The following is a 17035-nucleotide window of genomic DNA, read 5'->3' on the forward strand; positions in this document are numbered from 1 at the left end:
CCAAAAGAATAACAATGATGAATATATACAAATAAATTGTAACATCCCTTTCTTGGATCACCTTGTACTTTGCACTAAATTCACAGATCCAAAGGAGATAAAGAGCATAATATGCATAGAGATATTGCCATTACTTAAGAATAAGATGAGATAAGTCTATTTTAGGAACCTTGCAACCAAGTTAAATAACAAAGTAGATATAACTCATGAAATACATCCAATTCTAGGTTAAGAAATACATAAATTTACATAACAATTCTAAAAGATTATGTGGGAATTCAAATATAAGGGTTGAGATTGAAGAGAAGATGAGGTGGCCGAAATATCCTCTATCCTAGGCCCAAGGATTGAAACTCTATCCCCCCTTGGCCTCATTGGTCCTTAACAATTCTTATGAGGTGATGTAACTAGTGAGCCCAATAGTTTATTTCAACAATTGATCAATATGGGGTTCGTAGAGGAGGCTGCAATAGGGTGCCCATTAAAAATCACTAACCCTAGGCCCAAAAACAGAACTCTGTCCCCTTTGACCTCATGCAGTCCTTAACCATTCTCATGAGGTGGTGTACCTAGTGAGGGATCCCTCAGCATTCACCCTCCTTGTACTCCCTTCCATCCCTCTACATGATCAATTATTTAAAGCATAAATTGATGTTAATAAATCCATAGATATTTATGTTGGATTCAAGCATTCATTGTCTGCATCTAAGCTGGTATAAATATATATATTCACATCTATATAATTGACATAAATGCATATGCTTGAGTAATATAACTATATCTTCATACCAGAACAATTTAAGAGGCTATCCAAAGTTTCCCTGCCGCATATATGATTAATTCTGCTGTTAATTTGGTTTTTGTTGAATGATTCATTGACTGAATGAATTCCTTTGATTTGATGATTCAAGGTATTGGTGAGTTATGATTAAGTAATTGTGATTAGATGATGAAGACTGATGACATAATAAATGCTAGTTTGATATGTTGGTGGATGATGATTGAATGAATGATTACATCCCAAGATGAACTGATGATTGATGTGGATTTGATCATTGTTTGCTTGATCTTGCTGATTGATTGTTTGCTTGATTTCTTGAGGGGTTAAAGATTGATGGAAGAAGAATGATGATTAATATATTGTCCAATAAATTTTACAAGAACCACAGCTCTCATAATTGTCACTCTTTGAAAATCACAACCCTTACCAAATTGTTGCCCTTTGAAGGAGTCAGTTCCTTATTTTTTCCTCATTTCTTTTTTCTCTTGCCTTAATTCTTACTTGATTCACACCTTCCCTTTTCTCTTCCTTCCTCTTTTACCTTTCAAATGTTCTCTTCTTCCTTTTTATAGCTCATATTTGAAAGAATCACAACTTTTCATTTCATGCCTTTTGACCCTTCATTGACTTGACTAAATGTTTAATATGTTATATTTTAATTTCAATTTTTTTAATCTTGAATTTAAATTTTATTTTTTGTTCTTAAATCCTTTTTGAAAAAAGAGACATTACATAAACTAGCCAATTTCATGATATAAGGTATACACAAACAACTAAATAATAAATATACAGAAAACGTCAAAAAAATAATGGATAGCTGAATAATGGTAAGTGCCCTGAGACAATGTATAATACCCCTTATTGGACTACATTTGTTTCTTTTCATTTTGAACATCTATGAGATGGTTGGTGATCTGTTATATAATAGTGATCTGATATTTATACCACTGATGGGATTTTGCTGCATTGCAAGTACAGGAGTCTGCAATCACTTTTAGGTGTAATGGTGGACAAGAGGGCAGAGATTGGGTATAAGTACACACCTTGAGATCCAACCTAGTACTTGACACTTCATGTATCTGATCATGTTTAAATGTTGCTTTGAAGTTGTCTATATGGTCTTTATATAACTGTGGTCCTGAATGAATTGTGTGTGGATTCAGTTGTGTTAATATTTCAAAAGATTGCTTGCTTTGTGTCCTTGGAAAAATAGTGTTGTTTATATTGATATATTATACCTAGGGGATGGGGGTATAAGGTTATGAGTTTACTTACTAATATATATTCCAAACCTAATATTGTGAATCTAGACCCTATCCCTGAAGTAGAATTTTTTAAATCTACGAGGCGTCAAGGGAATAAGGATGGAATCCGTCCACTTGCTTTGAATGGCTTCTCAACTGGCACATTGTAAATGCCATATTAATGGGGACAACAAATTAAATGTGATATTAATGGTGAATAAGACAGAAGTACTGCTTAACCTGAAATCTAGCTCCAGTGTGAACTTGGCAACTCCAGTTGGGGATATTGCATTCAAATTAATTTCAAGTGTTCCATCATTTTTCATTTTTAGAAGGAAGCTCTACTCATGGAAAAGTCATGCCATGATTTGAGAAATGTAGTCTCCGTGAAGGAGATACCATTAATGCAATCCTCCTCAACCATTCATGGGATGGCATAAAGAAACCAGAAGTCTTTGTTCATTCTGAGTTAGCTTTTACAAATATTGAGAGGAATGGACTTACAGAGTATAATCTATTGAAAAGATAACAGGCAAACTAGCATTTGATGTTAGGATTTTAAGGTAGACAGGAACAATAAACAATATCAAAGATAGTGCAGAATAAGAGAGACATAAAAAGAAAAAGGCACACTGTGAGCTACATCCACTAGAGAAATAGTTGTCCATTTCTTTCTATTATTCATCAAAGAATAAATTATAACATGATATTATTCACATTACATAGCCACTTATTTGTAAGCCTTTAGGGTGGTTTACAGAAATTGGTTTACATGCCAAAACAATAGCTGACTCTTCCATAAAAAATAAGCAATTTTGGCTTTCAGGATCCTGCCTCCAGAATCCCCCGTTGGGGACGTTGCTCCCAAACCCTGCCATGGGCTTTGACACCAGCCCTCCACTAGGGGGATAACCACCTTACCTTGAGCCCTGCAAAAGGGGCTCTTCCCCCCTGCAGTCCCTGTTGATTGATTTGGGGGAAACCCTGGCTGACAAAATCACAAAAATGTAAGCCTAGCAGTGTGATCAATCACCACATACCAACATTTGAAAGAGGAAAAAGTGTCATGCGCATGAGAGACACCGGTTCTCTTCTTGAAGAGGACCTTGTCCCTGTTAGGAGTTTTTTTTGGAAGAAGGCACATTAAAGTGGGGATCTGTTGCGAGTCTTGATGTCTTGAAGATTTAAGTTTTATTGGGTTTAAGGTTAGTCAAAATATCCAGAAGCAAGTTGTCACTTTGTTGAAAATCTTCAGGGTTAGAGGGCTGAGTAGGGTCTCTCTCTTGTCATTAATGGAATATGTGGTTGTTTGATTTTGATGTTTATCGTTGAGCATAGTCTAATGGGTGGTTGTGAATACCCAACCAGAACCATGTTGATTTTTTGAATTAAAGGATATTTCTGGACTATTTTAGAAGTGATGAAAGTAGAACCTTCTTGTGATGGAAGGGGGCTAAATCTGGCACATGCATGCCTTGAAAATCCTGTCCCCCTCTACTTCAGCCAACATACTCACTGCTCCTGCACCTCCTCACATTGCTGCTGCCCACACAATTGAGTCCTGTTCATGCTATGGATCTGCAAGTGTGCCTCTGCCGCAAACAACTAGGTGTAAGCTCTAACAAGGTCCAAAATTTGGTTTGGTCTTAATCTCAAATTAGGTTCATGATCAAAATGACTCAAGACATGAGTTGCAAAAATAATTCACCACAAAGACGTATTACAGTGAAGATAGAAAACTCGGGCAAAAACATCAAAACCTCTGAGCCAATCATGCAAGGCTCATCACAGATGCTAATCTGAGTACTCAGGATTTTTGCATGATATCCTAAAACTAAGAGAGTCTTGAGCTCAAACTCAAGTGTCCCAAACAAAGACTTGGCTGTACTGTCCCACTCTAATTTGGCATTTCTGGGAAAGGATTTATTAAATGTTTCTTAAACATTTTCTTGCATTTAATAAATCGACAATAAATCCCATATGTTTATAAGTGCTCTTAGTAAAAAAGTAAATTTAAAACACATAAGCATGAGGAATGAAGAAAGCAGGGAGCGGAATAAGACAAGGGGATGCAGAAGAATGTTCACACCAAGTGGCCTACGCAGCTCAGAGAGAAGCAAGATTGAGTGGGGGCGCTACCTCTGGACAATATATGGGGAAGGTTAAGCATTCGCAGGGGGGAGATTATCACATTTTAGACAAAGAGATTTTGGAAGGAGAGAATGATTGGTAACGCAGAAATTGCAGGGGATACCAAAGCAATTTCGTCAGGGAGCTATTTTCAGGTCTGAGAGACGTCCTAGGAATAGCTTAGTTGTGACAACTGCAAGGTCTTCGGTAGCTGTAGCAGAGTTGGTGAAATTTTCATCAGGCAGAATTGAATCTACAGGAAAAATGGCAGGGAGACCAGTTGTGAGTGGAAGTATTGACGGTTGCATGTTTGTGGGTTGGCTAGACATCTGAACAGTCAGAGCTTGGCCAATAACGTCTTCTTTGGTGTTGCCATCGATACCCAGGGAGACCGGCAAGACTTGGGAGCAAATTGAAACACATTCCGGGTAAACAAGTGGAGCCTGGTGTACATGAGAAATTCTCAGAGCAAGTGAACACTGATGCAAAGGGATTTCATCTGTTATTGAGACATGAGGGAGCCCAGAAGGTTATTCAGGAAGTGCACATGCAGGGATGCATCAGTTATTGAAACGTCGGAATGCTATTTGGCATCTTGAAGCATATATGAAGACCTTGAACTGTGGTGGATACAGTTATCAACTCCTAAGGGAATCACCAAGAGAGCAGACTTCTGTCAGCGTGTTGTAATGCAAGGATTATTCACTCCAATAGTGATAGCAATCAAAAACAACGGGGAGGAATCAAAAGCTGTAGTTCCCATCCCAGGAGCGCCTACAGGAGTAGAGAAGGGAATTTGATTTGGATATCATGAGGAGGCATGCTATACAGTGCAAAATAAACGGCTTGCAAACTCTTCAATCTCTGTCCAATTTGTTTAGCCGATGCTCGACCAGGGAACGAGGCGTGGTCTTCTGGACTGGAAGCAATCGTGGAGGCCGACAAGTAGTCCAGTGAGGTGGACATTTACATGACGAGGAAGCATAAACCAAGGAGCATAGACGACTAGGTCAGTAAACTGGACTGATTTGTTCTTACTGAGGATTATTCCTTTACCGACCAAACTGGTAGATGTTATTTACTGTAATGGAATGTTAAAAGTATTACTGGAAGTACAAAGATGTTATTTGAGGTTGTTTAACAGTCTTTGCATCGTATTGAAATGTTTATGAGAAATTAAATGTGTTCATTAAGTAAACTGTTGGTTCATGCAAGGGGATATCATTCTTCGCAGACATCTAGTATTAACACAGTGTAGAAACAGGGTAACCCATTAAATTGGCTGTGTGAGGAACTGTCAATTTGAGGCTTTCAAAATTCATTATTTCCTGATGTTATCACTCCTTTAGAATTTAGAAAGTTCAAATCAAGTAGAAAGGAGTTATCGGTAGGTGATTGGAGGTCAGATTCAATAATTGAATTGATTAGAGTGCATTTGGTAAATGTATTTTTTTTCTTTTGTTGAATTTAAAAAAATTGAATGCTAAAAACCTTGTTATTCAGGCTGCTCAAATTATGTGTTTTTTAACTTTCCCAATGCAAGTGTTTCTTTGATTTGTTAGGAGTTGTAAACTTTGTTGTACTCACAAATCTCAAAGAAGGAACATGTATACCTTTGCCTATCCCAACAGGGCCATGGTAGGTGTTTCTATGCATTTTGTAGGAAGGTATATGAGTAGAAAAGTACGTGATTACTTGTTCATGGTAGTCGATAGATCCAAGAAAATGTGTACCAATTACTTGTAAAAAGACACTCATAGGAAATGAAGCAGCTGAAATGTTTAATAGCGTATAGGTTGCCTTTGGGGTTTCTAAGCCCACAACTTCAGATAGACTCAAGAAACTTAAGGGGTGAATGCATAAGATAGAGACACACTTGCAGATCCATAGCATGAACAAATTTCAGATAGTTTGGGGTTTGTAAGCCCATGACTTCAGATAGAGACTCAAACCTTTTTGCCAAATTTTGATCTTATATACTTGATTGTAAGCCCAAAAGATTTCCTCAATCAGCTCCAATAAGTAACATGTGAAGTGTGGATCATACAACAGTTAAATCTCCATGCTAACCTCTCCTAAAGATAAATAGTATATTGTTGGCTCTGTCACTCACAATCATCAAACTGATCAAATCATCAATTTGATAATATTGCTGATCGATCCAATATACCTCTAACTCTGCATAAGATAAATCTTTCTGTCCAATCCTCAAGAGTATCAAACTCTGTCATACTGCATCATTGAAACCTGCGATCATTGGCTAATGATCTCCATACCATATAGAATCATATCTTATTTGTGCAATTCATAACTCTGAAACATCTGTTCATACTGACCCAAAACATCTGCCAGTAAACATCTAAGTATACAATCAGTAACTCAAAAACATGATAGGTAGCAAAGAAAGTGATATGTAGTTCCCATCAATGACAACATATAAAGTGTCTAATCAATGTCTCTTGCCGGTGGTGAGTCATCATCCTCAATACAAATTGGTGTCACTCCCTCAAGCTGACACATTTCACCTTCTCCTTTCTTCTGCCCAGCCTTTTCAATTTGTTCTTTAATACTAATCATTTTCTCACTAATGGCCTGAACTACATTCTTTGCTCTCCTCTTCACACTAGCTTAAGTCAACTCAAGATTAATTGTTTGGCTCTCCTCATCAAATGTAACAAACCTTTCTTCTCTAGAATCAATAGGTTCTTTAAGCATATCAGCTACAGACCTTTCAAGTAGGTCTGCCTCTACCTCATATCCCATAGGCATTATCCAAGATGTTCTTGGAATGACTGCTTCTGCACAACATGCATCTGTTTCTACCATAAAGCATACAGAAAAGCATACTTCTCAACAAGCACCTTAGGAATCAGTTGCCTGCTCTGCATCTGTCTCTGAAATACCTTAAATTGTCCCCATAATTCCTTAGATACATCCTCTTTCTTGTGCATCTGGTAGAATTGATTGATCTGAAGTGCAACCAGTACCTTTATCCCATCTAACATTCCCTTTGCCGGGAAAGAAACTCAGAAAGGAGAAGAATATATAGACTATCAATGATCCATATTTGAAGATTTGCTTTTTGTACTTCTTAAAAATTTTCAAATTCTCCATCAATAGTTCTTTCACGATTTTGCAAGCATCTATTTGTGCTTTCTCCTTCAACATCCTATAGGTCCTATAGATAATGGTAACAGAAATAAAGTTTATCCTGCTGCTAGTATATACCTTGTAACCAAGAACCATAGTTGTGAATTTCACATCTTGCTGCTTATTATCCTCCACAGTCACGGCTCTTTGATCCCATTCAGATTTTGTCAGCTACGTAACCAAATCTTTCTTGGTAATCCTCAGAGTAGGTACATCTCCTATCACATTCAAACCAGTAACTGCTCACAAAAGCTCCTTGATATTCTCCAAACCAGAAAATTTGATCATGAATTTTGCTCAACACAATTCATGTCCATTCCGGTTCATTGAAAATTTGAAAGTCAACATACTATGCCAACTTTATTTCTCCAATCTTTCTATACTCATTCTTCAGTGTTTAATTCCCACACAAAGTTTCATACTGTCTCTAAATGTCTGCATCTCCCAATCCCGTTTAGATTTTGTTAGCTAAGTAACCAAATCTTTCTAGGTAATCCTCAAAGAAGGTATATCTCCTATCGCATTGAAACCTGTAACTGCTTACAAAAGCTCCTTGGTATTCTCCAAGCCAGAAAAATTGATCATGAATTTTGCTCAACACAAATCATGTCCATTCCAGTTCATTGAAAATTTGAAAGTCAACATACTATGCCAACTTTATTTCTCCAATCTTTCTATACTTATTCTTCAAAGTTCCATTCCCACCCAGAGTTTCATATTGACTCTAAATGTCTGCAAATCCCAATCCTCTTCAATGTGGAACATGTGAAAACACTCCAATTTGATCATCTTTGGTGGATTTGTGTGGGTTTTCTTAAATTCATAGTGTTTTCTTTCCTTAATTCCAATTACCATAGGTGAAGCCATCTCTATTCTGATTAATTCACAAAACTCATGAAGTAATAAATACCTTTTTGATGGTAACTAGGGTTTGTCGATAAATCTCCTTTTCACACTTCGATCTTTGCTCAAGTCTTTTCTCAAATAGTTTGTAAGCTCCTCCTCTAGATAGCAAAGTGCCAAACAATAAAGTTTACAATAAATGTTGTTGTGATGTGAAGCCTAATTAGACTCAGAGGTTTAATCGGCACAGTTTCCCTCTAGATTATTTCTACGAGGGTTTGCTGCAAGGCCCTGGGGCAATGCAAAAAGCTTGTATAAAGAGGCTTAGGGTTAGGGATTTTTCATTATGTATGATGCGAAATTTGGTTCTTGCGACAGTATTGAGCTGTAAGGGATCACGGATTGTAATCAAGTTGTAATCACTGGATAATAATAATATTGGACTATGTAATGACCCTGCTCAATTCCGACCCTTAAAATGCTGATTGAAGGCTCAAAGAATTTTGTCAGACACTTTGCATACAAGGGGTCATATGACTGATATAACTTTTCAGATTGCTGCAATGACTCTTGTTTCGATTTGCATCAAAGAGAATGCTTAAAAAAAACTCCAGATTGTCTAAACAATGACCTAACATGAATGTGCAACTAATTTTGACAATATTCAATACAAATATGAGACTTAACTACTTGCAATATGCAGCTACAGCAACTAGTGATTATGACAAATACTTTGGATGCAACCTAAGATGGCATTAATGCACTTACAACCAAGTGGCATTAATATAAACACTTAGTATGCAAAATTATAACATTATTTATGCCAAAAAGAGAACTTACAGCCAATTGACATTTTGTCAAACAATTGGCATGCAAACTAATAAGCTAATCATCAAACTCTAGGTTTGCAATATAGATAGTCTAAAAATTACAATGCTCTTTAAATTGCAAAATCCTAGCCTTCCTTTGATACCAATAATGCCAAATGGCAAACAAAGACAAGTACAATATGAAAATAGTGAAGTGCTGAAGCTATATTTTGTATTCGGCTGAAAACCTACATTTCTCAGAAAATATGCCAAATGAGAAGTGAAGAACCTGATTGTAGATGGCTATAATAATTTTCTTCAATGCTGCCCCTTCTGCTTTGCTTTTTTCCGATCTGCTTTTTTCACTTGCTTTTTCCGGATTTGCTTTTTTCAAATCCGTTTTTTTTTCGAACTGCTTTTTCGGATCCACTTTTTCGAACTACTTTTTCGGATTGATTTTTTCAGAGTTGCTTTTTCGGACTGCTTTTTCGGCCTGCTTTTTTTTCGAATCTGCTTTTTCGGCCTTCTTTTTTGGACTGCTTTAAAATGGCTTCCTATAATTTCAAACCTGCTAGAAATGACCTCCAATAATTTCGGCCTTGCTAAAATTGCCTCCTGAAATGCTGAAATTGGCCTTAGGCCCAATGATGCCCTAGCTGAAGTGACTGAAGTATCACCTCCAAATGTGCAACCCTTCAGAAGATATTTCACTTCCTCAGTTATGCTAATCCAAAGGGAGTTTTCGTTCCCAAAGATCAATTGACTATCTAAAACCACTTGGCTCCAGAATAGACTATGTGACTAAATCACAATTTGATGTTAAGAGAGAAATAAACAACTGGATGATTAGAATGAAGCCCGGGGTGCCTATTTATTCTTTTTCTCCACTTTCTCCAGAAACTTCTAGAACATTATTTTATTTTATCTATTAAGTGACTTTATAAAAAATATTTTATAATTCAAGTCACTTTATTAAATTAATTAAATATAAAATTACCTTTTAATATTTATTTATTTGATAACTTTATAAATAATTAACTTAATATCACTTATTTATTTAATTAAAATAATTAATTAGTCATCCTCATAAAATATTCATTATTTTGGACAACCTAATTAATTAAATTAATTAAATCAAATTGCTTCCAAAATGGGGACATGACAAACTAGTTGTTGGTGGATGTAGCCAGAGATTGGGTGAACCACGTTAAATCTTGGTGTCTTGTGCTCTCTTATGTGCGATCTATTATTTTCTGATATTGGTTATATTTGCATGTAACTATATTTCTGTCTGAAGTTAACCCTAACAAATGTTGTATGTACTCAATTCTCTTTCTACTGTAACAGTCACGCATATCAATCATGCAAATTCAGGGGTGCATTTAGATTTCTTTTAGAAAACTTCCCGTTACGCTTTTAACCTAATCAATTAGATGAAGGGATCTCCACACCAAAAGCTCGTGTGATGTGACCTGTAGCATCAATTTGTTTTTTCCTTACCCGTGTCATTCATTTCCTTTCTAACTCCATCAATTCAGTTGTTTTTCCTTTACTGGTATTTCTAGTATTGTTAATCTCAACGAAGTCATTCCTCCTTATTCCAAAATTGTTATATCTACAATATGACCAAAATTGTTGCACTTGTAACATATAACATTTGAATTATCATACCTCTGACCGACTGGATTTATCTTCAATCTGCATTGCTTTGCAATGTGACCAAAATTGTTGCATTTGAAACAAATACTCTCTTCCCTGTTCACAGGTTTGCTCTTCTTCATTCTGCATTAATTTGATAATTTTAATTTATGCCATATTGCCAACAGGTAAAGCAATAACCTGAAAATGGTGGTGTTGGGGTATTGTTTTTGCATTAATTTGCCCTGTGATCAACCTTGTTGCAAGTAAAACATCTTCCAGTCAATCTTTGTCCAGTAGAGTGCATTCTAGGTGTCTCCTAGGGTTGCTCAGTCTGGTTTTCATTCTCCTCGGTAGATTTAAAACATTCTCCTTTTTCATAGCCTAATCCATTTGCATCTCCAACTGATCTTTGTCTTTCCAATTGCTCAGCAAGCTTCATTGAACCAGTTTTGAATCTTTCTTTTAATTCACTAGCTGCAATAAGCTCGCACCTTAATATCTCATTACTCTTTCAAGCTCCTGCACATTATGCTTGGACTCGTCAAGATCAAGTTGCAAAAATTCAGCTTATGACATTCATCAGATTTTTCCTTCAAGGATCTTTCAAGGTTTTCTTCATTATTTTTCGCATCTTCAATCTCCTTGGACATTCTTAGGGCCGTGATCTCCATCTCATGCTTCAAATTGTCTCTCTTCTTCACAAGTTGCTCAAATTGATCTGATTTTTCATTAGATGAATCATCAATGCTTCCATTTACCTATATTTGATCAATCAGTTCCTGTCTCTTAGATCTGGATTTGTTCAGCTGATTTTTGAGAGTTTGAATAAAGCCATCAGCTTCTTCAAGCTTTTTGTTCAGCTCCATGTTCTCTGCATTTGACTTGTCAATATCCTCAAAAGGAATCAAGAGTTGTTTCTGAACACTATTGCCTAGGTCACCATTAGGACCTTCCTCAAGCAGTTAGACTCCCTCCGAAGCACAAAGATTTGATATCAATTGTTAGGATTGGGGACCACTAAGGGAGGGAAGGTGAATCAGTGTTTTAAAACCTTTCAAACACATTAAGCGAATTACATACCATGAGATGATAGCAATAAAAAATAAACTGCTAATCCACAAAGTAAACATCAAAGAACTCATACCACCATGATTTTATCGTGGAAGCCCAGTTAAGGAAAAACCATAGCGGGGATGATACCCACAAATATTATAATTGACCCTGTTAAAGATTTGAGTACAAAAGGGATGAATGCATAAGCATTCATGCTTACAGCCTAGAGCACACTGCTCACTTACAAAAAGGGTGCAATACAATCCAACTAATTACATAAATAGGGCTACAACCCCAAATGGACAACAATCCAAAACTAAACTAGATAATAGCATCACCTTATGCTTGAACAGTTCCCTGTAGGTGCAATTTGATCATCCTGTTCATATAATTCTGCCTTTTCACACATTGAGCATATCAACAGTGTATCGTCAAGTTCGCTCAAACAGGTAATGTATAAAGTGTTGATCATACAACGGTTAAATTTCCATGCTAATCTCTCCTAAAGATAAATATGATAGAATATTGTCGGCTCCATCACTTTCAATCATCAAACTGATTGGATCATCAATCTGATAAGATCATTGATTGATCCAATATACCTCTAACTCTGCATAAGATAAATCTTTGTCTGCCCGATATTCAGTGTATCGAAACTCCATCATGCTGCATTACCAATCCAAAACTTGTGATCATCGACTAATGATCGCCATACCATAGAGAATCATATCTTATCTATGCAATTCATAACACTAAAACATCTGTTCATACCAATCAAAAATATCTGCCTGTAGATTGTCATGTTCATCCATACTTAACAATATTTCTAAGTATACAATCGGTAACTCAAAAACATGATAGGTAGCCAAGAGAATGACATGTAGTTGCCATCAGTGACAATATACAAAGTGTCTATTCAGTATCTCTTGCTAACAAATTATTGGTGTAAATTAGGTGTTTTACCTACTACTTCACCTAGCATGTCCTATTTACATGTTTACTTTTGTCCTATGAAACTTTCTACAAGTCTTGGTTGTTAGAAGATCTTATCTTGTGTCATTTACTTCTTGTGTCTTAGCTTATTTATTGCTTGTTGTCTCATGTTATAGGATTAAGACAGCTGTAGTGAATCCTATCTCACAACAATTTCCATATATGCAGGGTCTCGTGTGTACATTGTATTTCATGTTAATCAGATTTAATCTAATGTCATTTTGCATTTATTATTTCAAATTTACGCCCATGCTTTTCTCTCTTGTAGAATTAAGTTTTGGTTGTGAATAATCCTAGGGACTTGAGTCTTTGAGTGACTCTAACATGGTACCGAAGCTTCAGATCTGCAAATCATCTTCTCAGATTTAAGAATGATTTGTACATGAGCTATTGAGTGACTCTAACATGGTACCTAGAGGATTAGGCAAAGTTGATAGACATACCAACTTTGGCATTTTCCTCTATCATGTTCTCAATCAGCGACAGAAAGAACAGCAAGTTGCATTGAATAAAAAGGAATGTCATAGAAGCAACGATTGGTTGAAGGGATAAACAATGATCAAGAAAACAAAATTCTATTGGCGATCTAGACATTAATCAGCAATCATTAAGTGGTTAACAAAAAATGCAGAGGTACAATTATGAAGGAGAGATAAATAATCAATTTGCAAGGAGATATATCTCTCAAGGGATGCCACTCTTCTAAGAAGTAAATAGGATATAAAAGGAGGAGGGGTGTGATGGAGAATAACATCATTTAAAACTAAAAGAGAACACAAAACAAACAGCAGTCTTATCATCCAGCTATTAGAGCCATATAGCAATAGATCATAGCAGCATTGAATGTCATTAGAAGACTTTAAGACATTCAACAGATTGTATAGTCAAGCAATTGAAACATATATCTGCAGAAATTCAGAGGCAAGACCACGTAGCAAGGTGTGAAGCAATTCACAGCATCTATATGCAAGAATACATCTGCACCATGTTGATGTTTGATAGCTTCAGTTGGATAAACCTATATATAATTATACACAACATATATATATATATATATATATATATATATATATATATATATATATATATAAGTTTGTTATTATATTAATTAGCTGATTAATGAATAGACATGTCATATGAAGTTCATGGCTTATGCTCAATATAAATATAAGAGGTTGTTGCATTTGAAAAACATACCTGAAAAGGCAGTGCTACTACATCTGCAAGCAATCCTCAGAAACCTAAAACAACATGATATCAGAGCACCTAAAATAACATGGTATCGGAGCCATAGTTATATCAAATTGGTGCTCTCTTTTATTGAAGGGTCGTAGTCAAATCTTCTCACACTGGAAGCAGTCAGACAATCTTGCAGATTGAGATTGATAGTGAAGAAGCATTCACAGTTCATTTTAAAATTTATTAGGACATCATTTGACGGATAATCCCTGAGTTGAAGCCTCTAAGACTTGTCATGTATTTGGTGGCGACCGGGTGATTTTCATGACAGGAAGATGCTCCATCTAGAGTGGATCATCATACTAATCACAGGGCTCCTGTTGGCATCACGTCTATCAATTAATTTATGGGTCCTATATAGGAAGTGATCATAGTTTGAAAGCATAGACCTTCATAAGGAGGTCTTTCAATGCATAGAACTTTACAAACATATCAAGAAGTGGCCTGAGAAGGATGAGTGTAGTTGCATAAGGATTAATCATGAAGGTCCATATAAAATGGAGAAGGTGACAAAATATGGCAGTTCCATATCCCTTACAAACTTGTGTAAGGAAATAATGAAAGGGGGAATTATAAGGAAAGGACAAGGTTAAATGTTAAGTCCCATTAGTGGTAGGACCCCTAATACAAGTCCAAGAATGATGGTGAGCACAACAATGGAACACATCATTTATAACAATAATGTGGAGTAGAGATTTCACCTTAATTAAGAACTAGGCTTAATAGAAGAAGGCGTCTAGAGGGCATTATTATTTGATTACATGAGATAAGTATTCTTCTTGAATAAAATTTTAAAGTATTACTAATATAGTAAATCTAACATGATAGCTTTTTTTGTAATTCTATTTGTATTATAAGAGCTGTTTGCCTTGATCTTTTCTTCCAAGAATGTTCTTGCAGGAAAAAGAGGGAGTCTGACACTTCTTCAATGGTAAAGAAGCTCGAAAAATTGATGTTCAAAGATAGTCAGACACATCTGTATGAAGAAGCAAATAGAGGTTATATTCTGCTGATCTTTGAAGATCTTGATCATATCAAAATCAGAGGGATTTTTGATTTCATGTAAACTTTTTGTATCATGTGTGTGATAGCATGATTTAATGGGCCTACCCCGTGTACATCATCAGGAAGTGAAGACTTCCAAATGATTATCACTTGTATTTGTAGAAGTTATTGAAAGGTGAAGATCTTACAATAACTTAATTTCTATTATGATGGATATCTTACAATGTCTATGCAGATCATGATAGATTATATTTTGCATGGTGAATGTTTATATGGTAAGCATTATGAGAATGCATGTGCCATACCTTATAAACATTTTTTTGACTACATGGTGAATATTATGCAAATTGATGTTTTGGAAGGCCATTACACAGAGTACTTGGTGAATGTCATGCAACTTGATGTTCTAGAGGCCATTACTCACAATACATGGTAAATATCTTGCATCTCATCATTCTGGAAAGCCATTACTCAGAGTATTTGGTGAATATCATGTGTTGATATTCTGGAAGACCAATACTCATGATATCAAATGTGATATGAAAATGTTACTTAGAGTATTTGGTGAATATCATATGTTGATATTCTGGAAGACCAATACTCATGACATCAAATGTGATATCAAAGTAGTGGATATCTTCAAATAAAAGATATCCTTAAAATTTGTCATTTCTAATAATTTCAATGCTGTAATATCTGTCTTGTGTTTATCCTCCCTAGCTAAGAGGGAGTGTTGATGTTTGACAGCTTCAGTCGGATAAATCTATATATTATTATATATGAGATATAATTTATATATGTGTTCATTATATTTGAAAGGTTATTGGTATATGAGAAAAATTAATATTATATGTATATAAGTTTGTTATTATATTAATTATTTGATTAACGAATAGACATGTCCTATGAAGAGACATGTCTATTCATGGCTTATGCTCAATATAAATATGAGAGGATGTTGCATTTGAAAAACATACTCGAAGAGGCAGTGCTACTACATCTGCAAGCGATTCTCATAAACCTAAAATGACATGATATTAGAGCACCTAAAATAACACACCATGGTAGACTAAGTTTCCATATGATCTGCCTATTTACAAATATATATAATATCTACACTAAGCCCAAGAGTGAGCATATCCCAGAGCCCTCCTCTTGCTTTCTTAATGGTTTTCTTGTACCTTCTTTCCCTATCGATGTCTCTTCCTCCTAATAGACACATGCCACCTTGCAGAATTCAATAATAATCTATGTTGAATCATGGCACAACCTATGGACACACCTATTTTGATTGATGTTGTGGATGAACCACGACCCGTGTTTAGGTTACATCCAATAAAGGCAAGCAAAAACGATAAGTTGGCTACCCCATCCTCTTTTTCCCTAGGAGTTTTGTTGATTGAGGATATTTGGTTGCACATTGACGCAGGCAAGAGAGAGAAAACAACTAGGGCCAAGGTCTCACCCAGCTATCCAAACCACCCTGCAAGAGTTAACACAACGGAAGCAAACACAAGGAACAACAACCAAAGGAAGAAGAAGAGAGAATACCGTTATTGATTCATCAAAATATCTTCATACATGCCCAACTGTAACGCCTTATGGGTTACGGCCAATTACAATACATTCATATACAAAGATCCAATAGCAAATTCGCACTTTTAGTTCTCCTCTAAAATCCTCTTCGCTAAAACTTGCCTAACTCTAAACCTAAACACTCTATTTATACTTGCCAAAATGGCTTACAGATCATTCTAGAACATTACATAAGAGGAAGGCCGACCCAATAATGGTTTGGACTCATCCCAAGAAAAGATCTTAACATAAATGTTGCGAACGAAATAAATCCCGCAAGTCGGCCCGCAAAAATCACGTCCAATTACTGGCACTCGGCATACACTGGATAACTCGGCACATTGATGCAATATCTATTCAACTTCTTCAATCTGCTTCTTAGGATAATCCTCTGATACAACAACTTCATCCTCTCACTCATGATACTTATACAAATCAGCAATATTGAATATAGAAGATATATCCATGTCATCAGGTAACTCAACTTCATAAGCATCACCACTATCAAACTTCTTCAAGATCTTACAAGGTCCAAATTTCTTCATCTTTAGCTTACTGTATGTTCCAACTGG

General features: G+C 35.9%; 1 protein-coding gene across 1 annotated transcript in view; it reads right to left on the reverse strand.

Annotated features, from left to right (window-relative positions):
* Positions 1-17035, reverse strand: part of LOC149556806 (ubiquitin-conjugating enzyme E2 36) — a 35500-nt gene that overhangs the window by 2501 nt on the left and 15964 nt on the right. The window lies entirely within an intron of this gene.

Source organism: Cupressus sempervirens, chromosome 5 (assembly GCF_028749045.1).
Source record: "Cupressus sempervirens isolate cs-2001-9-10 chromosome 5, ASM2874904v1, whole genome shotgun sequence".
NCBI classification, from domain to species: domain Eukaryota; kingdom Viridiplantae; phylum Streptophyta; class Pinopsida; order Cupressales; family Cupressaceae; genus Cupressus; species Cupressus sempervirens.